Here is a 23910-nt window from a genome sequence, read left to right on the forward strand (position 1 = left end):
TATTATTTCATACAGTACTGACAAATGCCACAGCAGCAATGACAAAGACAATTTTCAAACTATATACACTTTACATACTCAGGTTGGATAAACACAGGTGCCAGAACACAATGAGGTCCGGGTCCAGGTTTCAGCGACATAACAAGCAGCTTATCACAGAACCATAAAATCATTAGGGCTGGAAAAGACCTCTTAGATCATCAAGTCCAACTGTCAGACCAACACGACTGTACCAGAGTACCATTTCAAAATGTTTTTTGAACACCTCCAAAGACAGTGACTCTGCCGCTTCCCTGGGCAGCCTCTTCCAATGCTTCACCACTCTTTCACTAAATAATTTTTTCCTAATACCCTCTTGTTCTTTCACTTGTTATTTGGAAGAAGATACCAACACCCACCTCGCTACAATCTCCTTTCAGGTAGTCCTAGAGGGCAATAAGGTCTTCTCTCAGCCCCTTCTTCTCCAAACTAAACAACCCCACCTGAGAATTTATCAAGGTTCAATTTAAACTAATTAGATTCTCCACATCAAAATATAAGCACCAAAAGCAGTCATATAGGAAAGTTTGGAAGTCCTTACAGAATAGTTTGAAGCTCTAACTTAACAGCCCCAGAGCTGGAGGGGCCCAAGAAGCCCTGGGGCAAGGCTGGAGCTGGTTCTCCAAGAAGCAGTGCTTGTCATCCCAGTGCCAAGGCGACGGCATGACAGCACTATTTGTACTGTGAAGTGAACACTCCTGCCTTCAGGGCTGTCAAACCGATTTTCCTCACAAATAATTAACAGCCCAATTCTAAGGGCAGCAGCAGGGAAAGGAATCATAATGGGAGTGCTGCTTACAAAACACACTCGTTACTTAGTTGAAAATCACTAACTCCCTCAGTAACCCCGATTTATCTCATACTGGTAAGTACTTCAGCACTACCGACTATCGCAGGTCTATTTTAAATGGATTTTAAGGCTACCATGATTTTGTATCTTGATACGGCACCTTACGAAAAAAGTTTGTTCCAGTACAAAATGCATCTACTATAAATAATGGTCTGAAAGTTACTATTTCTCCTGATGTCAAACACTAAAAAAGGTTCAACAAGGCCAAGTGGGAGGTCCTACGTCTGGGTTGGGGCAATCTGCATGGAGATGGGAGACGACATGACTGAGGGAGGCCCTGCGGAGAAGGGCTTGGCGTGCCGGTTAAGAGAAGCTCAACATGAACCAGCAACGCGCGCTTGCAGTCCAGAAGGCCAACCATGTCCTGCATCAAGAGAAGTGTGGCCAGCAGGGTGAGGGAGGTGATTCTGCACCTCTACTCCTCTCCTTGAGAAGAGGAGGCTGAGGGGTGACCTCATTGCTCTCTACAACTACCTGAAAGGAGGTTGTAGAGAGGAGGGTGCTCGCCTCTTCTCCCAAGTGACAGGGGACAGGACAAGAGGGAATGGCCTCAAGCTCCGCCAGGAGAGGTTTAGGCTGGACATTAGGAAAAAAATTTTCACAGAAAGGGTCACTGGGAACTGGAACAGGCTGCCCAGGGAGGTGGTTGAGTCACCTTCCCTGGAGGTGTTTAAGGCATGGCTGGACGAGGTACTAAGGGGCATGGTTTAGTGTTTGATAGGAATGGTTGGACTCAATGATCCGGTGGGTCTCTTCCAACCTGGTTATTCTATGATTCTATGATTCCTGTGAGATCCCATATGGAGTCCTGTGTCCAGTTCTGGATTGCCCAACATAAGAAAACGGAACTGTTGGAGTGGGTTCAGAGGAGGCCATGAAGACGATCAGAGGGCTGGGGCACCTCTGCTATGAGGACAGGCTGAGAGAGTTGAGGTTGTTCAGCCTGCAGAAGAGAAGGCTCCAAGGAGACCTCATAGTGGTTTTCCAGTAGCTGAAGCGGACCTACAAGAAAAGCTGGGGAGGGACTTTTTACAAAGGCATGTAGGGATAGGATGAAGCGGAATGGCTTTAAATTGGAAGGGGGAAGATTAGACATTAGGAAGAAATTCTTCACAATGAGTGCGATGAGGCACTGGCACAGGATGCCCAGGGGAGCTATGGATGCCCCATTCCTGGAAGTGTTCAAGGCCAGGTTGGATGGGGCTTTGACCAGCCTGTTGTAGTGGGAGGTGTCCCTGCTCATGATATGGTGGTTGGAACTGAACGATCCCTTCCAACCCAAACCATTTTATGATTCTATGATTCCTGCAACAGCTTCTTCCATTTATGCAAAGGAATCACATAGTGTATACATTTGTACAATTACATCTTCCTTGAACATGTTTTGTTGCTCTGTACATTGCAATACCAAGGGTGAATACATTCGCTGTTTGTATATGACAACTCCTTATCAGCACACAAGTCAACAGCAACAGGCACTAGCAGGAATAAAGAAAACGATGATGTGCCCCTTTAAGACTAAGCAGAAAAGGACCACAAAGATCCCAATTATATACACGCATTCAGAACAGCCCTGTGTAGGCTGGGCCCCATGAACAAATATTTTCTGCACAAAGATAAGAATTTGAGACCACAAAGAAGCACACAGAAGAAATGTGTGCTTTTCCGTTCAGCAACGAGTGCTGGAAGGCAGTAAAATGTGTTTTGTACCACAGTACTAACCAGTAGGAAATTATGGCAGCAAGAACAATAAAGCCTAAATCAAGACAAAATAGTGTTAAGCTTTTTAAATTTTTCACTGATATTGCAGTTTCATAGAATCCTAGAATGGTGGAAGGGACCCACAAGGATCGTCGAGTCCAGCTCCTATCCCTGCACAGGACAACTCCAACATTCACACCATGCGTCTGAGGGTGTTGTCTGAATGTTTCTTGAATATCGTCAGGCTTGGTGCCATGACTGCTCCCCTTGGAAGTCTGTCCCAGTGCTCCATCACACTCTGTGTGAAGAACCTTTTCCTAATATCCAACCTAAATCCCCCTGGTACATCTTCCTGCCATTCCCTCGGGTCCTATTATTGGTTGCCAGAGAGAAGAGATCAATGCCTGCTCCTCCTTGTGACTTTGTGAGGAAGCTGTAGACTATGATGAGGTCTTCCCTCAGTCCATCTCCACGTTGACCAGACCAAGTGAATTTAGTGGGTCCTCATATGGCTTTCCCTCATATGGCTTTCCCTCTAAACTCTTCACCAACTTTATTTGTTTCACCAAGTTTGTTTGATACCTCACCGCTCTGTGTGCTCAAAAAGTCAACAGCACCTCCCCTCTTTCATTATTTCAAACAAGGATATATTTGAGGGATATTCTTGAGAAAGCTTTTCCTTCTCTGATAATTCACTGAGCATGGAAGAAGGAAAGACCAGCAAAAAAAGCTTCCCAGCTGCCTCTGCTCCTGATTGAACTCAGGCAGAGTCTGATGCCACCAAATCCCACTAGGCTAAGAACAAAGAATTCAACTTGGTCACAGCGATTATGAAGAACAGAGTTGACAGTTACTTCACACACTTTCAACCTCAGGAACATTCAGAGGGTGAAAATTTTCTAATTACACTATGATCTGTTTTTCAAATTATCATGTAATTAAGTGTCAGGTATCCCTAACACACGAAGATATTCAGAATACATTGTGACAGTACCTTCTATCTTCTATAGCATGCAGCATACATATGCAAAGCTTATTAAAAACATAAAAACAATGAAATACTGAAACAACATTGAATTCCTCAAGATCCCTTTTCCCTAGCGTTCCATCTCTGAATTGCCAGTGAAAGCATCCTAAAACTCACCCTCAAATAAATCATTTGAATTCAAGCTCATAAATAAGAATGAAAAAGGCTTAAGGTTCAAATTAAAACCCTTATTCAGATTTCCAGCAATTATTACAAAAGCAATGCATTTTCATGATCTAAACACGTTCAGAGTGGATGTGAGCTTAAATTTCCTCAAAAATGTTCAATTCTGGCACTGAATCATCCAGCTGCTGCACGAGGACACAAGCATTTCAGGAACTTCTAAACACATACATCTACTGCTGATATGCAGAAAGAGATCGAATTAAAGAACTGCAGGGTGTACTTACTCCACTGTCAGCTCTGGTACAGTTAATATTTATTTCATCATTCTGCAAATTAAGCATTTGTGACAGTACAAAGGAATTTGGGGCTGCATATGCTAACAATAAGTCACAAAATGGGAGCTGAAATAATTTCTAGTTTGTATTTGTCTGCTGCAGTCCCACCTATTAAGAACTTGTTCGTTTCTTCATAACAGGATACCGCAAGCTCTGAGCAAACCAGAGGAAGCTCAAAGAAAGTATTATTTTCAGCCTAAATGACAGGGACATTAAACTTGCTGCCACATGAATGCAATTTAATTAAGCCCATTTATCTCCTTTCTCCCAATTTCTGAATCACAGAGCAACGACAAAACGATCTTTAGGGTCCCTTCCAACTCAAATCATTCTATGATTCTATGAGGCCAGAAGGAATCCTATGGTGTGCATCTCTATTTCAATAGCTAAGAGAAAAAACACAGAAATCATTTAGGGGAATTTAGGGCAAACCAGGCAGCTCTGTTTCTCCTGCTAACTCTTCAGACTATAGAATATCCCAGACAACAAGACCACCTGCTACACTTCCAATGCAATTTCACCTTCTTAAAGTATTAAAATAATTAAACACATTGTTTTGAAATAAGAAATTTACATTTAAAAATCAAGACACTTTTCTGAATAGATTAATAAAGCATCATTTACCACACAGCCATACACCTGATAGGAATGGTTGGACTCGATGATCCAGCGGGTCCTTTCCAACTAAGTGATTCTGTGATTCAACATCATCAGTGTTTGGAATACCCTTGCACAAGGAAGAAGCACAGCCACCATCACTGTGGCCCCTTCATGCCAACGCATCTGAATCCTATCAAATCTTTCACGGAACTCCTCTGACCTGCCTCCCAAGAGCCACTCTCGCCACCTCCTGAGCCTCAACCCCACCTCCTGACTACTGGTTGACAAGAAGCATCATCAAGGGAGTTGAAATGGTGGAGCATGTCCAGAGAAGGGCAACAGAGCTGGCAAAGGGTCTGGAGAACAAGTCTTGTGAAGAGCATCTGAGGGACCTGGGATTGTTTAGAGTGGAGAAAAGGAGGCTCAGGGGAGACCTTATTGTTCTCTACAACTGCCTGAAAAGGAGGCTGTGGTGAGGTGGGTGTTGGTCTCTTCTCCCAAGTGACAGAATGAGATGAAATGGCCTCAAGTTGTGCCAGGGGAGGTTTAGGTTGGATGTTAGGAAAAAATACTTTACTGAAAAAGTGAAGCGTTGGAAGAGGCTGCCCAGGGAAGTGGTGGAGTCATCGTCCCTGGAGGCATTCAAAAAGTGTGGATGTGGCACTTTGGGACATGGCTGAGCAGGCCTGGTAGTGTTGGTCTCATGGTTGGACTTGATCTAAGAGGTCTTTTCCAATCTTAATGATTCTACGATTCTAAGTTCCAGCTCTACCAGTTTGGGGGACTCCATGTGTGCACGCTGATGTTGGACTCTCAAGATCAGCAGCTTCATTCATTCAGCTGTGTTTAGAAGCTTCTGTCTCTGCGTCGAGTTTGGTAGGAACTAGGTTATGGCCAAAAATTGTAGGGGAGGGGATAACAGAGACATAGTATGCCACACCAGTCTAACTAATTAGGAAAGCAAGGCAATAATTAAAGAATACGACAGAGAGAGAGAGTAAGGGTGATGTCAGAAGTGGTGACTTGTAACAATTTTTTCCTGTCCAACTAAGTTTCTGTGCAGGGAAGGACATCATCTGGTCCAAACTACCTAAAACTCACGTCACCTCAGGAAAAGCAATACCGAAAAAAGAAAGATTTCAAAAATGTCTGTGTTGAGGAAAACTGATGAAGACATCTTCACATTTTTACGTAGATCATAGAGTCCATAAACCTAACACTGCTGAGTCCACCATTAAACCATGTCCCTAAGCACGTCTGCTGTCCTGTTCTTCACTGACTACCTACAGCTATGTAAATAGCTTGCTCCTGGAGCAAGTAAGCCTCTTAATATAAAAAGAAGCCACCACCGAAACAAGCCTTCCCCTAAAAGACATGAAACAAGCCTTCCCCTAAAAGACATGAAGTTCATTGTTTAATGACCACCCCCATTTAGGATCACATCTGTTTAGGACTTAGCATAGAACTAGAAGCACAAGGGCATGGGCTCCATGCAAACATGTACTGTGCTCAGGGATTATTTTAGGGTATTAAAGAAGCATTAGCACACAGCCCCTAAGAGCACGCAAAAAGGAAGTACAAGGTTGCATCCTGTTTGCTTGTCTTGTTTTCAGAACCTAAAATGATTATGCAAAGACTCCTAAGGTGAATTACTCACCATAAGATTCCAACTCAAATCTATACGTAAGGTGATTTGTAAGAGTTAGCATGCATTAAAGGCAGAGGAGTACAACCTGAATTACTCTGCTTAAAATAACTACGATACAATACAGTTCAGACTCCCAGGACTATCACTGCCCGCAAAACACCACAAAAAGACTTCCAGAAACAGGAGAAAGTTAAAATACGTTTAGCATTACTCCAGGAGATAAAGCCTACCATTCCTTTTGGATGTTGTGGCAGAGATCATATAGAATAAAGGAATAGGCTGAAAAGAAGAACTCCATTACCACAGCTGCCTCAGTTCCTTTTGACCTTTACACCTACTATGGTTCTGCCAAGCTTTTATCGTCCTGTCCTGAAAGTTAAACCGAGTAGACTGATCCTGAGAGAGTGAAATGACAACACAACCACCTGCTTACAATACTTACAAGTATTAACTGGAACGCCAAACTTGGAGTCCTGTTGACAACTATAACTTTGAGTGCCCTTTTCCTTCCTCCCATCTAATACTATTTTACTAAAATAAGAAATGACCTTTTCTTTAATGGGAATTTTGGTTTGTAATTTAAAGGCACATCTTCCACAATACAGCTGGGAGCTGAGTGTATTACAATATACATTCCACATGTTGTTTAAGGGCAGTATTTCAGCGGCACCTGGAACAGCTATGAATAACTTCTGCTCAGCGATCACAGCTCCTTCTTGGTACAAAGCATTCTATCTCATTAAATGCATTCAGCTATGGGTACAGTTGTAGACTTATCGCCTTCTCATGTCGTCTTCATTCTCCTTAGTAAGAAAACACCATCCAAGTTGCATTTGTCCACAATCCTGCCCAAGGAATTCAAGTTGCCTGCTTTATTTCTTACCACAGGAAAAAAAAAAGAAAAAAAAAAAAGGAGGGATTCATTGCTACCTGTAAGAAATAAACCAAAATAAACCACATCACTTCCAACACTCATCTCATCTGTACCCAAGGCAGCAGTGTGTATAGACAGTACACAATATAACAAAAAAAAACCCAACTACTCCTTTCTATTCCTGCTCCTGTAAATGGATTTAATGAAATTCAAACACATGAAAACACAGCAATATTTCCAAAATTTAATGGTCAACATTTTTGGGCCACAAATCCACTGGCTAAAAATCTCTGCTACAGAGCTGGAACATTTTAAACAAACAGTTAGCAGCACAAGCACACTTAACAGAATAAAGCTCAACTACAAGCTCAGCAAACAAACTGAAAGCATTTAGCTTCAAAAGAAATTGGCATCTAAAGAATTATAAGGTTGCCCAGAGAAGTATGGATGCCCCCTCCCTGGAATTGTTCAAGGCCAGAATGGATGGGGCTTTGAGCAACCTGATCCAGTGGGAGGTGTCCCTGCCCACGGCAGGGAGTTGGAACTAGATGGTCCCTTCTGACCCACACAATTCTGTGATTTTATCAATTAGGACGACTTACACAACTACACATCCCAAAGAAATAAAAGCAGCAAACCAAATTATCTGCGAGTATCTAGACATGAAGAGGAATCAGGGCAATCAAAAGGATTTACACTAGCTGTTCACATGTAAAATAGTGATGTGTCTTACAAACACATGAGAAGAAAAGATACCACATCAGAGTCTTCTAACACTGTATCACATTATTTTCCACCAGCTTTACAACTAGGTAGGAATAACCCACCATGCAGATATACGTACAAGGTCTGACACAAACAATCCCAAGACTATGCCTGTTACTCCTTTTATTTAAGAAATTAAGAAAATCAACTACCATTACCTCCAGAATAATTTCCTTCGGAGCTGACCCATGCATACAGTGCTGCCAACATTCAAAGCAGTTCTGCACGTCATTTTCTGAAAGGTTGTTGAGGATTTCCCTCATTTTTTGCTTTCACATCTTATACCGACAAAGAATGGGTTCCTATGAGCACTGACTTGATCTTTGGGAAGAGGGAGCCAGGTCTATCAAACAGGGTGAGTGCTTGAGCACAGAGATCCTGTTATTAGGTAAAAGCTGCTTCATAGAGAAAGCACTGTGGCTGGTGCATTGCCTTGATGTTCACCTGCTGTTCAGTCTTGCATGCCAACATTTTCTGACTGAGGGTAAGAAAATGTCTCTATTTGAACACACAACCACTTATACTGAGTGAAGCGATTGAGTTGAACCTTGTCTCACTGCAATAGGTTAGAACATGTTCTATAACCATCTCTGTCTCTCTCCTCCCACTCTTGGCACCTGAGCTATAGGGTTAGTCTTGAGGCTTTTTATGTCAGACCTCATAAAATGAGATTACTAGAAAGACCATAATTTCATAGAAAATCTGGAGGTTTTAATGAATCAAAAATGAATGAAAACAATTGAGACTACTGGGAGAAAGGGGAAAAATTACTGATATTATGTTGGGACTTGTAAACAAGGGGTGTCAAACACAAGGGAGACAAGTAATCTCTTCACTTTGTACAATGCTGATAAGGGTTAAACTACAATAGAAGGACCTGTTTTGAGCTCAGCACAAGCCCTGGATTTCCTGAGGAGTGAAATTCCCTGCATGTCAGGCAGTGCTAATAACAAGTTTCAGGAAGTATAGTTCAGGCTGCTTCTCTTCAGAGGAAGTTCTCCATGAACGTCTGCCAGGAAATAACCCCAATCCTTTCCTCTATAGCACACACAAACCAACCCTGGCAATCCCTGCTTTGTCTCTTGCTGGTCCTGCTGCCTATCAAGCTGGCTCCCATTTCTCCCCACAGTATTTTAGGGTTTGTCAGTCCATTTGCACGCAATAGTATTCATTTTCTTACAAGGACACTTGTTACAGCCTGGTGTACAATTACAACTCGACACCAATAACAAACACTATTACAGAGGATAGGAGGGAAGCCTGGTGAGCCTAACTCAGTTCATAGGGGGAAAATGAGATCCTCAAGCTGCGAGAAGATCACTGTCTGGTTTCGATTTTGGTCTTTTTGATGGAAAATGCTGTTCAAGTTTTCTTTTTGCAAGCAGGAACACACTTTCCAAGGCGGAGTCAAAGGCTGATATGGAGTTGATTCCCCTAACTGTCTGAAATCTGGACAGGCTGTAAGGTTATCCTAACGCCTAGCAGTGAGGAGCACATTATCAGTGATACTCTTATATAAAAACTGGGTCTGGGTGAATATTCTGCTGCTTATGGAAACACATGGCATTTTCTAGGCCAGTGTTAAACAGCCTTGTGTATTTCCTGCAGCAAATAAAAGGCAGCACAGATCTTTACCCATCAACCAAAACACAGGATCAGAGGAAGATTGCACAGTATCAGCAAGCAAGTGAAGTGTTCTCATAGAACCAGAGCTATTGCTAACTTCACTGCAAATATAACCTTGCATTCCCAAGAGCTCCAAGTCTATTTTTAGAGAAGTGATAAATACACTACTGGAAAGAAGCAGAATAGCCATAGTGGAACACAATTAGTTTTGCCTTTTCAGACCAATAAAATGGGTTGCATCCACCTTCATTACAGCTATAAATAAGAGCCTACCACCACAACAGCTAGAAAACATGTATAGGCATGCTTGAATTCACACACAAGAACAACTCTTACCGGTTTGAACATGTCAACATGGTTGCACAAATGTAAACAGTTATGTGTTTGCAGCGCCGGATGAAGAAAATTAAGTTGCCCTAAGACAAGAAGGATCGATTCTGTGAAAAGGTCTCAATGCTTCCAAGCTGAAACAACGCTGCAATGCATGGGCTCATGTACAGGGAAAAGCTTCATGGATGTTTAACCAAGCCAATCATTCAGAAATCTGCAATTTAAACAGTCTGGAGGGCAGCAGCAGCATTACATGGCTATGCTGGCATCACCAGAATGCACTACCACAGATGCATCCAAGTCCTACAACAAAAGAACACTATTTAAAGTCAAACTTTGTTTTCTGCTTTGTATTTCACTACTTGCATTTACCAGAAGGGCTAGCAACCAAAACAAATAATTTGTTTCAGTATCCAGAAGACCTTTGGCACTGCCAGAAGAAAGGCTAGCATCTTAATTCATTCTACCTCGGTAACATATTCCGAGATAATCCAGACAGGCTGAGGTTTTATTAAACTCCACTGAGGGATGACACAACTAAGAAGAATATCATCAGCACCGAAATATATTTCCCTCAGCCCACCTACTCCCATGTAAAAGACAACAGTTGCTGTGGGGACAGGCTGAGGAACAGTAACTACACTGAGTAAAGGCCCAGACACGGAGTTCAGGATGGCGTTAAGCACCACATGGCAAGGTTTGTGTTTGTTAAATTCCAGTTCACTGCTTTTAAGACTCTGGCAATGCCTGCCAATACAGAGAGAGCAGAGCACATTTCACAAGAACCCAGCCAGAGAGAAGAGTTTGATCTGCACTGAATCAGTGGTGGAGCCTCTCAAGTAACCAGTGATAGGATGAGAGGGAACAGCTTCAAGTTGTGTCAAGGGAGGTTTAGATTGGATATTAGGAAAAATTTCTTCACCAAAAGGGTTATCACTAGAAGACACTGCCCAGGGAATTAGCCAAGTCAGCATCCCTAGAGGTGTTTAAAAGTCATGTAGATGTGGACATGGTTTAGTGGTGGAGCTGGCAGTGCTAGGTTAATGGTTGAACTGAATGACCTTAAAGGTCTTTTCCAACCCAAAAGATTCTCTGAGTCTATGAACTCACACACTTGCAAACCCAGCCTGCCTGGAAGAAGTTGAAGTCTACCATAACCTTCATGGAAAAGTAAATCTTTCTCCAATGCTCCCAAAGTCCAGAATAATAAAGCAGATAGCAAGCCCAGCAAAATACCACTTGCAGAAGCCAGGAGGAGCTGTAAGCACACAGGTGGTACTGGCCAGAGGCAAAACACATTGATTATCTTGACACTTGAAAATTGTGAAGAATAACCACTGTTCTAAGGGCAAACTGAAATCTTTTGAAACAGGTTTTGTACCAAGAAGGGATAAGGGTGGTTGAGTCACCTTCCCTGGAGGTGTTTAAGGGATGGGTGGATGAGGCGCTGAGGGGCATGGTTTAGTACTTGATAGGAATGGTTGGACTCGATGATCGGGTGGGTCTTTTCCAACCTCATGATTCTATGAGTCTGTGATAAGCCTTAACTGTATTCAAGAAAGAATACATGCGTAACAACCAAAATATATACAGAACATGGATCTTTAAGATTTCAGTAGGGATGCATTGCTTAGTCTAAGAGATAAAAAGGAACATTAAATTATCGATCTGCCATACTGTATTTAAACAAGCGCTATGCTGGATACAACACGGTTGCTCATCAAACACGAGTTTAATTTCAACTGCAATAAAACCATAAAGCTGGAAAGCTTCTGATGTCACTTGCAGTAGGGATACAGTTAGGGGTACTCTTTGGAAGCTGCTTCTTAGGTGGAAGTGCTAGCACCATCTGCTGTCAATGGCCATCTGACAGCTCTGAAAACACACACACACACTAAACACCCCTACAATTATGTGTACATTGCTTACTGAACCCCTGCACCAATTCAGGGCACAAAGACTGGCCTGAGCAGTAAGGCTGAATTATAAAGCTAAGCAGCACTGCTGCTGATAACCCCTTCTTATTGATACATGTCCTCTGCATTCACTAATAATCAGAGTCAAGAACTGGCATCAGGAAGAAGACAAAGAACGCTTTATGAGCTGAAGCAATTAAGCATCATCTATGCATTCAGGGTTTCTGGGTGATGTTAGCAGTCATTTAGTCAGGTTTTCTGCAATCACCATGTTTTATCAAGGCGTGTGTCCATGAAAAAGATCTGGAGGGTTAAATACAGAACTGCCAAGTACTTCCAGGTGCTATTCCAATCAGTGAGAGATCTGCTTTCAGTGCCAATTTTAAGTGCTGCAATAAAAAAACCGGCATGTCTGAACGGACCTTAAAATTGAAAACTGATTCTAAACTCTGTGATTCCATCCAACACGGATACTAATAACACCATAAGATGAACAGGTAAAGCCAGCAATACCACAGCAAACTTAACAGGAAAAAAACACCATCCTCGAAGAAAAGGGCCAGAAGACTGCAGTGATTATTTCTGGTACCAAACGAGAGAGTGGTTCTGTGGAACAAAGTAACGAAAAGACTGTTGTGACATACATAAGAGCTTAAATTTTTACAATATGAATATAAGACTTAAAATAACAGTTCATAAAGCAGCTGGGTGAGCAAGAGATTCAGTGTATTTTTGTCATTTACACTGGAACTGTCACTCCAGAATTTGCATATATAATAGCAATTTCAAAGAGTAAGCAGCACTAATCTCTTCCTCCTACCAAATCCCCAGCCAGAAAAAAATACACAGACTTCACTGTAAACCTGCCAAGTCAGAAATATTTGCAATTTACATTTAAGATCTTACACTGCTTCTTCTTATTTGCCATTTTATTTCACAGCCTTGTTATTCACAGGGCTGGTTTTCCACAATCTTCCACTTATCTAGGAAGGTACTAATAAACTAATAAATACTTAGTTGTCATGGTTTTACCAGGATATGACTCACTTCAGCCTTTTACAAACGGCTTCAGTTCACAAAACACACGAGTGTGCTCCATGACATCAGGATAGTCATGGCTGATCCTTTTAAAAGGTCAAACAAAATGAAAGGCAGCATTAAAAACCTGAAATCATAGGTCTGATTTATACGCCTCTATATATGACAAACTGAAGCGAGGGGTATAGAAGCTGGTTTGTCCCACTGCCCTGTTTTCTGGATTTGTCACACCATTAGTTTTTCATGTTCAGAAAAACACTGTAAAAATGCCTGGGTCTCCATCTGAATTGTAATTAAAATTTAACATGATGTTTAAGGCAACAAATTTTAGTCTTAATTGATAAAAGTATTAGTACTGGTGCCTTTTGTTCAAACTGAAGTACTCTGGGTTGTCTCAGTTTAGATGACAGAACTGAAGATGACTATTTTTTTAAACCACTCAACTTATTCCTTGTAGCAGTGAAAGCAAAGGGAATTCCTTGGAAAAAACTATTTGCTTAATACAAACATCATCCCATACCAGAAAAGGGAAGGCAGAAATTGGAAAGGAGAAGCAATTAAGTCACCACAAACTTGAAAACTGGAAGTTTAAGAAAGGCTGGCTAACATCCAGACCACTCATGAATTAAGAAGCGAAATGGCTACTGAAGAATGAAGACATCTACCCTTGCAAATCCAGATAGTCAGGGGACCCTAAGTGATCCTCTGCTGTTCCCTGAAGGTGAAAATTTCAGGAGGTCCTGAAGAGGCAATACCCCAAAGTCAAACTGCAATACAGCAGTCTGAAATATCATTAGGGGCCATAGTCCACATGAAATGCAAGCAGCCGCATCTCCTTTCTTCTCAAGTGCATTTCAGCCCAGGAAAGGAGAACATTATTGTAATCTAAAAGAGGTGATATAGAATTCTTAAATAAGGCTCCCCACATCAACAAGTTAGACACAAAAACATTCTTGAAGCAGCAGGTGATAAATTTTGTCACCTGCCAAAGCCTAAGAAATAAGAAAAAAAAAAATATAATACAGACTCCCAATCCACTAAGCACAGAGAAAGCTGTAGACAGAAGAGGGAGAGAAAAAAAAGGATCCAGTTACTCTATCCACACTCAAATAAAAGAACATTCCAAACATCCATATATGTCAGCAGCAATAAAAGCAGAAATACCAAATGGACTGAAGTTTACAAATACCACCGTTCACCCTGGAAGGGAAGGGGGGGTGTCACGAGGAATCACAAAAACAGGTCCCCTGAACTAGATTCTTGTAACACAGACTACTGTGGTTACCCACTTCTCTACTTCTTGTTAGAGTAAAACTACTTAAGATTAGGCTAAGTGCCCCTACAGTGAAGGTTTCGTTTAAAACAAATTTTTATGTGCTACAGAAAAGCAGAATGTGAATGAAACTAGAGAATCATTAATATTTCATTCCAAAGCCAGCACGTCGGGCTGGAAAGACAATTTCCAGCTAAGCAGTTTTGGTAGGTGAGGAAACACTTCACAAATTCCTCCCGTGTGAAATGAATTACTTGCTGCACAAGCCTGCCCACCTCTGTATTCCCCAGACTGAACGGAAGGCTCATAAATGGGACGTCAGAGAACAGCCAGGGAGGCTCAGGGAAAAAGACAAACCAATAAATTCTGTTTTAACATTGCTGTTTAAAAAAAAAAACCCCAAAACCACAAACAAAGAAAAACCCAAAACACAGGATTTTCAACAATAATTAAAGAAAAAAAAAAAAGAAATCTCAACTTGACCCATTTTACCCAGAATAAACCCCTGTGCAAAAGTGAAATCATTAGCAGTTCTACATACCTTAAATAGACTTTCCAGCTCTCAGCAGCAGGTGCTCAGTGCAGGACGAAACATGAAATCTGAAATAAACGTTTAGAATTGATCAGTATATTTTCTTGACCTAACATCAAATTAGTCAAATAATTTGGTCAAACTTAAGTCAAACTTAAGACCAAATAATTGACACTGTTATTATGAAAACCAGAGAGGCTTCCAAAGGAAGGAGCTGCAAAACATAGCCTACTTTACAAGCACAGATTATTTAGCTGGAAATCCTTAGGGGAAAAAAAAAGCCACACTAAAGAGGTTTGTTGAAGTAGAAGCCATGAGCTTACATCTGAACTCAAAATAGAATCACAGAATGCTTTGGGTTGGAAGGGACCTTTACAGGTCATCTCGTCAAAGCCTCTGCAGAAGCAGGGACGTCTTCTACTGGATCAGGTTGCTCAGAGCCCCATCCAACTTGCCCTTGAATGTTTCCAGGGATGGGGCCTCTACCACCTCCCTGGGCAACCTGTGCCAGTGTTTTACCACTCTCATTGTAAAAAATCCCTTCCTTATATCCAGTCTAGATCTGCTGTCCCTTAGTTTAAAACCATTACTCCTTGCCCTGTCACAACAGGCCCTGCTACAAAGTCTGTTCACATTTTTCCTACAGGCTCCCCTTTAAGCATTGCAAGGCTGCTATAAGGTCTCCCCACAGCCTTCTCTACAGGCTGAACAAACCCAGCTCTCTCACCCCTTCCTCATACATGAGCTGCCCCAGCCCCCATATCATTTTTTGTAACCCTGGATGCCTTACAAAGCAAGTTGCCAGAAATCCTGTAGGAAAATTTCACAAGCTGTATGGCTTTGGTGTTTGGAAGGAGGAAGACTAAAGCAGGACTCTGAAGTGAACCTTTAATATAGCTAACATACATTTAATGGGAACAACAATTCAGTAAGTACTGAAAATGCTGATGAGAGATTCAAAACGTTGGCAGCAGCATTCAGACCTGAAATTAGAAAGAGTGCTTCCCTGGGGGGGAAGAGGTTGAAAAAAGTGTGTGGGAGGAACTAGTGAAAAGTATTTATTTCCTCTGGGTACATGCATCACAGGACAGCCAAGTCAGTTTGGAGCTTAAGTAACAAATATACACAGCTATAGCTCAAAACATACGGAAAAAACTGTCCAAAATGAGTTGTGGGGTTTTTCCTTAAAGGAAAGGATCGATCTGAAAGAACTCCAGTGCTGAGTAATCGACAAGGCAGGGTTTGCTACTTTGCCAGTTGGTTTTGCTCTTTTGCCTCTTGAACACTCAATAGAAACAACGGTAGCACCAGTAGAAAGCCCAAGCTTAAATATCAAGCTCTTAAAATCAATTTTTAATAACCTTCCATGAATCTTTATTCACCTCAACTACTAAAGTTTTTCCCCCCACACAGAGGCCGACAAAAGATTTCCACAAAAGAGAATATGACGAGATAAAGCGAAGTAACACCAAAGTTAAAATAAACTACCAAGGTTTGGTTTTTTATATAAAAAACCACTCAAATCCTATTTTAAGAGACTAAGCTATAATAAGTATTTTGCTTTTCTTATTTTTTTCAGTCTACATTTCTTCATGAAAGCCACAGAAATAAGCCACAGACTCTCAACCTGGAACACACGCCCTCACCACTGGAAAAATCACTGCAAATTTGAACTGCTTTTACGGTGTCAGTAGAGGAAAGGCACTGCGCCTCAACATACTCATTTTAAAGTTAACACAGAATCTGCTCAGTCAGTCAGCTGTCCTGTTATCTCCACCAGACTGAACGGCAAACAGCTTTCCCCAGAATCATGTCTGCTCCAAATATTTTTAGGGAATTAGTCATGATGTGGGACAATTTGTGAAAACACCAGCGATTAACACAATGGGAATGACATCACGACGAGTCCTTTATGAAAAGGGAAATCACTCATGAGACTGTTTCTCAGACTGAGAAACCCATGCAGTTACTGATTTCATATAGATATTTTCTAATATGGCAAAAGCTACTTTTAATTTCCAAGGCCGATAGTAATGACCTTTCCCCGCTCTGGGAAGTTACGTCAACAGCACCCATAAAGCATCTGTTAAAATAATTGTGTGTGCAATAATGTGAGGCTTACACAAAACATCAAAAATGAACCAAACTAACACTAGAAAAATATTACTTTAATTACTTAGGCATCAATAATACAAACACTTACAAGCACTGTAAATTTTCCACATAAGTTATCACACCGATTGTCAATAGAACTACCCATGTGTGCAAAATTCAGCGTATGACCTCATGCTAATGTGATTTGATGTTGGACGGCAACCCCAGAGCACAGAGAAAAGGCCTCTCTTCAGGTCATTAGCCACAAAGAGAGTAACGCAGTCATGCAGTCAGAGATGATCCAAATCACAGAATCACAGAAAGTTTTGGGTTGGAAGGGACCTTAAAGATCATCCAGTTCCAAACCCCCTGCCATGGGCTGGGACACCTCCCACTGGATCAGGTTGCTCAAAGCCCCATCCAGCCTGGCCTTGAACACCTCCAGGGAGGGGGCGTCCACAACTTCTCTAGGCAACGTGCGCCAGTGCCTCATCACCTCATCGGAAAAAAAATTCTTCCTAATACCTAATCTAAATACCCCCTCTTTCAGCTTAAAAACATTACCCCTCGTCCCATCACTGCATTCCATGATAAAGAGCCCCTTCCCAGCTTGCTTTCCCTTGAAGTACTGGAAGACTGGTACAAGGCCTTCTCTCCTCCAGGCTGAACAACCCCAACTCTGTCAGCCTGTCCTCGCAGGGGAGGTGTCCCAGTCTTCCAGTCATCTTCGTGGCCTCCTCTGGACTCGCTCTAACAGATCCATGTCCTTCCTGTGCTGAGGACACAAAATCTTTTCATCTCCATACACTGACAACTCGTTCCAGGCATACCTTCCTTAGATTTGTCTTCACAGGTTAATTATCATTTTAATCTATTCATCAATTACTTCGGAAGCAAGCAGTGACAAGAACTCTCCTACGCTCAACTCAAGTCTGACCAGTTGTAAAGCTTCTTAAAACAATGCTGAAAACTTCTAAAGTGGTCAAAAGGAGATTAAATATGAAAAGTGAGTTAGGTTAAGCAAAATATTGTGCTTTCATTTCAACTCCTTGCAAAAAAAATCAATATATCTTACAAAATGGTTCTTTTCAAGTATAAAATCCCAAATACATGGGGGAAGACAAAGGAGGAGAAGAAAGGATTTTTCTCATAGCTTTTGAAATGTCTCTACCTTTCCCCACAAGGGAATGGTCTTAAGTGTAACACATTTTTTGTGGTGGAAAACTGTACCTTCTCAGAATTTTTCCAACTGGCACCTCTAAGTCCCCTATTTCATCCAGTTTTATATTTCCTTATCTTCTTTTTTTTACTCAAGCTTTATCTATCACTCATACTTTATTTTCCTTTTAAAAAAATGCATAATCCTGCCTTTCAACTGAAAGACAGAACATCTTGCTTGCAGAGCTAAGCCTTCACACGCACTGCCTGTAATTTTAAGTTTTATCTTCCAGTCTCACTCCATTTGCTCTTCCATTTGTCTCCTGACAAAGCGCACCACTGAAGACATGAACCTATTAGCAGTATCCAAGAAGAAAAATGTTAAAACATCTTCTAGGTGTGGAGCTCATTCCTCAGCTTCCTCATGTTCTCAGCAACCATTAACGCTCTTTGATCACATTCTTCAAGAAAATGTGTCCTCCTTCCTCTTTTCTCACCAGTCTATTAATTTACTCTTCACAAATTTCCCTCTTTCTTAATCCTCTTCTAAATCCTCCACTCCATTTTAACACAGCAATTCATCATCTCAAGCCTTACACAGCTAAAGATCACCTAATCACTGAATGGTTTGGGTTGGGAGGAATGTTAAAGGTTCCAAATTCCAAATTCCTTCCAAATTCCAGTTCCAAATTCCTTGTGATGGGCAGGGACACCTCCCACTAGACCAAGCTGCTCAGAGCCCTATCCAGCCTGGCCTTGAACACTTCCAGGGAGGGGACATCCACACCTTTCCTGGGCAACCTGTGCCAGTGCCTCACCACCCCCACTGTGAAAAATTTCTTCCTAATGTCTAATCTCAATCTTCCCCCTCTCAATTTAAAGCCATTCCCCTCATCCTATTGCTCCACGTCCTTGTAAAAAGTCCCTCCTCAGCTTTCCTGTAGCCCCCTTCAGGTCCTGGGAGGCTGCTATAAGGTACTGGAAGACCGCAACACAGGATGGACCACTACACATCAACATTACTTGTTTCACTTCCCTCTCCTATCCCTCTGACATACAGCAGCAAAGCAAATAAACAGTTTAGTGCAATGTGACATTTTTATCGTTATAAAGCACTGTGTGATCGAATCTGGTCTCCAAGGACATTCCTTAGGCACTACAGTAACTGCACAAAGATCACAGTAGACTGGAAAGACTTCGAGAGCTTTACCAGTACAGAGAAAGAGCAGTCACAGCAATCTCTGGACACACCTAATATTTTCTTTAGCAGAGATGACATACAAGACAAGTTGCCTGCAATGTTAGTGTTCCTGCTCATTATAGGGCACACATAGGTTTTTAGATGCACTCTTTTATCTTGCATGAATAACTATCTATACAGCTTCTCTGCACCTCGAGCAATGATGGCAACAGACGGATCCACCTGGAGCACTTTCTGCAATAGCACCAAGAAGAAATCTCTGCAGAAGAACAGCACAATACATCCCTGGGTACAGTCTACTCACAAATGGCCCTCAGGAGAAGTCCCAGAACATTCAAAGCAGTTACTGAATCTTTAACTGACTCAACAGCACTGGGTGCATAGATACAGCGCTGTGAAGATTTAGTAGTCTTGAAACCCTTAATGTTTCAGGATAATTTGTGTACAAGCACTAACTTGATCCTGACACTGTTTGGTGGCTTGGACACCAGAAGAACATAGTCCATAAAGCAGAACTGGGAACAGATTCCCTGGACCCAAGCATTGTTGCTCAGCACGTCACCACAAAACAGATCCATATGGCCACTGTCAGCCTCGCCACCAGCAGTCCTACAGAAACTTTTACCCAGATTCTTAGAACTTCATTGGGAAAGAAGGGCAAACTCCAGTAAAACCTCATTTCCATATCATATTAAACACACCAAAAAACCAAAGGAGTCCATAGTCAGTATCACCTCTTATTCCTAAGGGCCATCATACAAAATCAGCTCTGGAGACAAAGATTTCACAACACAGAACACAAGATCAACCTAACATTTAAAACTGCTGTAACACATACTCAGCCCAAACCCTATCACATTTCAGTGACAGCTGTGCATTAAGCACTCGCATTGTATGCACGTGGGCAGTTTCCCCCTCCCAACTCCATTCTAACCATGCTTCAGATCCTTTGTCAAGAACTCATTACTTTCATCTTGCCTTTCCAAAACTGATTGTGACTCAGCAACCCATGAGGTCTTGTCTCATTTTACCGCTTTTATCAACTTCAAGAGTAAGGCACGAAAGCAAGCGGGCTTTATGCATATTTATTTTCACAACTTGTGGCAGTCCTCACCCTTCCTGTACTTCTACTCCATGATCTCGTTTGCTATGATGTGACCAATGTTCCTGTTCTCACTTGAGAACACCGCAGCACGATACCAATTTCAACAGAAGCAACAGAGACTTTGAAAGAACTAACTTCAGTGCAATCCCCATTTGTCTCCCAAAAGCCACACAGATAAACGCATCTGGAGTTCTGCAGAACTCCAGAATTGGTTTCCTAGGAAGGGCAGCTGCATTCAATACTCAGACTACAAACAGTTCAAAGGTTCTGTTTTCTTTTAAGAGAAGAAAAAGCTGATTTAGTTGCAAAATGAAGCCAACGATACACATTCCTGTCTCTCAGAATTCCCTCTTTTCTCTTGATGAAGAGAGCACAGCATAAAGCGAGCTGTTGAAAGCACTGGAACAGTGTGAGACCCGAAGCACTGCCGTCACACAAAGAAACTCCCCCCTTCTACCAAGATTGAATAAGCAGGGGCGTCGTAGCCTATGACACAGTTAAACTTTCACTTCATTTAAGTCCTCATCAGAGAATTAGCCATCTATGCTGCACGCCACGTTCTTCTGAAGGTGCCTAACCTCCTACAAAACACTTGGCTGTTTACTGATTTCACACAGATAACAAGCTTCTGGCAAAAAGGGAGCAAAATTCAGAGAACTACAACGTGATTTCTTATAAAAAGAAAATATTGATGTGAACTCTAGGCAGACAATGGAAAAGAAGGATATCTGGTGTAATGTCCCGCTCCTTCTTTTGACTCCGTTCCTTGACTAAGAGGGCTCTATGTTACTTCTGTTTCTGCTGTCCACAACCTGAGAAATACAAGTAATAACTCAACCTAATACTCACAAAACATTCAAGAAGAGACAGAGTCAGAATGTTCCCACAAGGGAAGCATACGTCACATACTTTTTACCTCCCTATTTCTCTTATAAGCTTCAATCCTTGAACTGTACCATCAAACATATTGGCAAAATAAACAGAGTATTATTGTCTTCTGGAAATGGATTGATTTTTCCTGAGAACTACTGATTAATCAAAATGTCCAAACCAATTTATGTACATATGTCCTAAGGTCTAAAATAACAACTCAATCCTCCTCCTTGGAGGAGATCCCTCCCAGCTAAAACCAGGCTATTTACAAAGGCAATGATAAACAAGAAATCCACGTAAATAAGGAGTTATTAGATTATCCTGATAATTAGGAATTAGTATCTAGTCAGACTCGGTGCTTTCATAACTGATTAAACAGAATTCAATATAAATGATGAGGAAAAGGCGTCCCCTTGCCTTCACACCACATAGATGGGTTTTTCAAAAAAAGACTTTTAGTTCCCCAGACCATAGGAAACAGCTTCCAAGAGTTTATACACATTGCACAAACGAACAGCCTTAGCTCCACCTTTTAGTTTAGAGGCTGCCTGAAAGCCCAGATGTAGCACTGAAATGCCAATTCCAGCAGCTTCTGCCTCTAAATTTAAACACAGCGTTTAAAAAGAGATCTGATCAATGAGCTTATTCCGTCATAAGGAACATCTCAAAGGCAGGGTGCGTCATCGACAGCAGTTTCCAGCAGAGGCTGTGCTGAGTACACTCACCCATGCATACCATGTTTTAATTTGTCTCCACACACATTTTCACTAAAGATGTGTTAATTCTGTTTCGCAGTCTCAGTAGTGACTTTCTCCTTCTATGACAAAATGCTGAGAACATTTTACTTGCTTTAAAACAGATTCATTTGAGCTACCACTATGAGGAAGCCTACTGGCGCACCAACAAAATACAAGCTACCATATTAAAGAGAAGGCTCCAGGGAGACCTTATAGCAGCCTTCCAATACCTGAAGGGGGCTACAGGAAAGCTGGGGAGGGACTTTTTATAAGGGCATGGAGTGATAGGATGAGGGGGAATGGCTTTAAATTGGAAGGAGGAAGATTTAGATTAAACATTGGGAAGAAATTCTTCACAATGAGGGTGGTGAGGCACTGGCACAAGTTGCCCAGAGAAGCTGTGGATGCCCCCTCCCTGGAGGCGTTCAAGGCAAAGTTAGATGAGGCCTTGAGCAGCCTGGTCCAGCAGGAGATGTCTTTGCCCATGGCAGGGGGGGTTGCAACTGGATGATCTTTAAGGTCCCTTCCAACCCAAACCATTCTATGATTCAAGGATAAAGACCAAAAGACAAAAAAAAGAAAGTAGATTCACCAGAAACTCAGACTATTAGCATGCAATAAAATACAGTCTAAGGACTGTATTAAAGTGCAATTACAAAAGGAATAAGACATGTCACCCTTTAAGGCCATTTTATTAATTTGCTTTTAATTTTCAGAAACCTTGCTTGTTTTCTTCCATGAACTCTATACATGTACAACAGGCTGGCAACCAGTCCAGTTCTTCTGGAATCAGTAACCAGTTTATAATTATGGTTTTCAAGCTATATCCAGGTAACATCTGCATCTATAGCAGAGCACGACAGTTTCATTTACAGAAAGGATCTTCCCTCTGCGACCTTTACAGCCATAACCCAGAAGAGCATTCCACAAAACAAATACAAGGCGCTTTGTCTGCACCAGATTTGCATCAGAGCTGCAGTTTCAGATGATACGTAACAAGGTAACAGAGAAGACTTGCTCACCAGAGCTCAGAGAAAAACACATTTGGACTGTCAGGGTAAGCCTGAAAATAACCACCTTGCATTCTTTACTTGTTAACATCACTAAAACCTGTGCTGGGCAGGACTCAAGAGGTTGTCTTTTCAATGCACCACTCCCTTTCTTGATGTACTGTGCCTAAAACTAAACACAGCATTCAAAGTAAATCCTACCAGTACTGAACGGTGTGACCAGCAGGTCCAGGGAGGTTATTCTCCCTCTGTACTCGGCACTAGTGAGACCGCTCCTCGAATCCTGTGTTCAGTTCTGGGCCCCTCACCACAAGAAGGATGTTGAGGCTCTGGAGCGAGTCCAGAGAAGAACAACAAAGCTGGTGAAGGGGCTGGAGAACAGGCCTTATGAGGAGCGGCTGAGAGAGCTGGGGGTGTTTAGCCTGGAGAAGAGGAGGCAGAGGGGAGACCTCATTGCTCTCTATAACTACCTGAAAGGAGGTTGTGGAAAGGAGGGTGCTGGCCTCTTCTCCCAAGTGACAGGGGACAGGACAAGAGGGAATGGCCTCAAGCTCCGCCAGGGGAGGTTTAGGCTGGACATTAGGAAAATATTTTTCAAAGAAAGGGTCATTGGGCGCTGGAATGGGCTACCCAGGGAGGTGGTTGAGTCACCTTCCCTGGAGGTGTTTGGGGGACGGGTGGATGAGGTGCTGGGGGACATGGTTTAGTGTTTGGTAGGAATGGTTGGACTCGATGATCCGGTGGGTCTCTTCCAACCTGATGATTCTATGAACTCAGTGAAACAATGACTCCAAGCAGTTACCCTCTTGCTACGCCATAGCAGAATCTTTCTTTCTGCACCAGCTGGACAAAGTTAATCACAAACTGAGCACCAATGAATCAATAACCTGCATATCCCAGCTTACTCAACTCTTGTAGAACTTGAAGAGCATGTTGTTGAACAACAATATCCAAAACGTACCAAAGACAGATCAGGAAGAGAGGTTGTGGAGTTGAGAGGCATCTGAACAAGTCCAGAAAACAGCAAGCATTGTGATTTATACAAACTACAG

At 42.0% G+C, this 23910-nt stretch overlaps 1 protein-coding gene across 2 annotated transcripts in view; it reads right to left on the reverse strand.

Annotated features, from left to right (window-relative positions):
- Positions 1–23910, reverse strand: part of PTK2 (protein tyrosine kinase 2) — a 226858-nt gene that overhangs the window by 192529 nt on the left and 10419 nt on the right. For both annotated transcript variants that reach the window (XM_069854722.1, XM_069854721.1), the window contains exon 2: positions 14690–14748. The gene's annotated coding sequence lies outside the window, so the exon portion shown is untranslated. The remainder of the gene's footprint in view (positions 1–14689; positions 14749–23910) is intronic.

Source organism: Phaenicophaeus curvirostris, chromosome 3 (genome assembly GCF_032191515.1).
Source record: "Phaenicophaeus curvirostris isolate KB17595 chromosome 3, BPBGC_Pcur_1.0, whole genome shotgun sequence".
Lineage (NCBI taxonomy): Eukaryota > Metazoa > Chordata > Aves > Cuculiformes > Cuculidae > Phaenicophaeus > Phaenicophaeus curvirostris.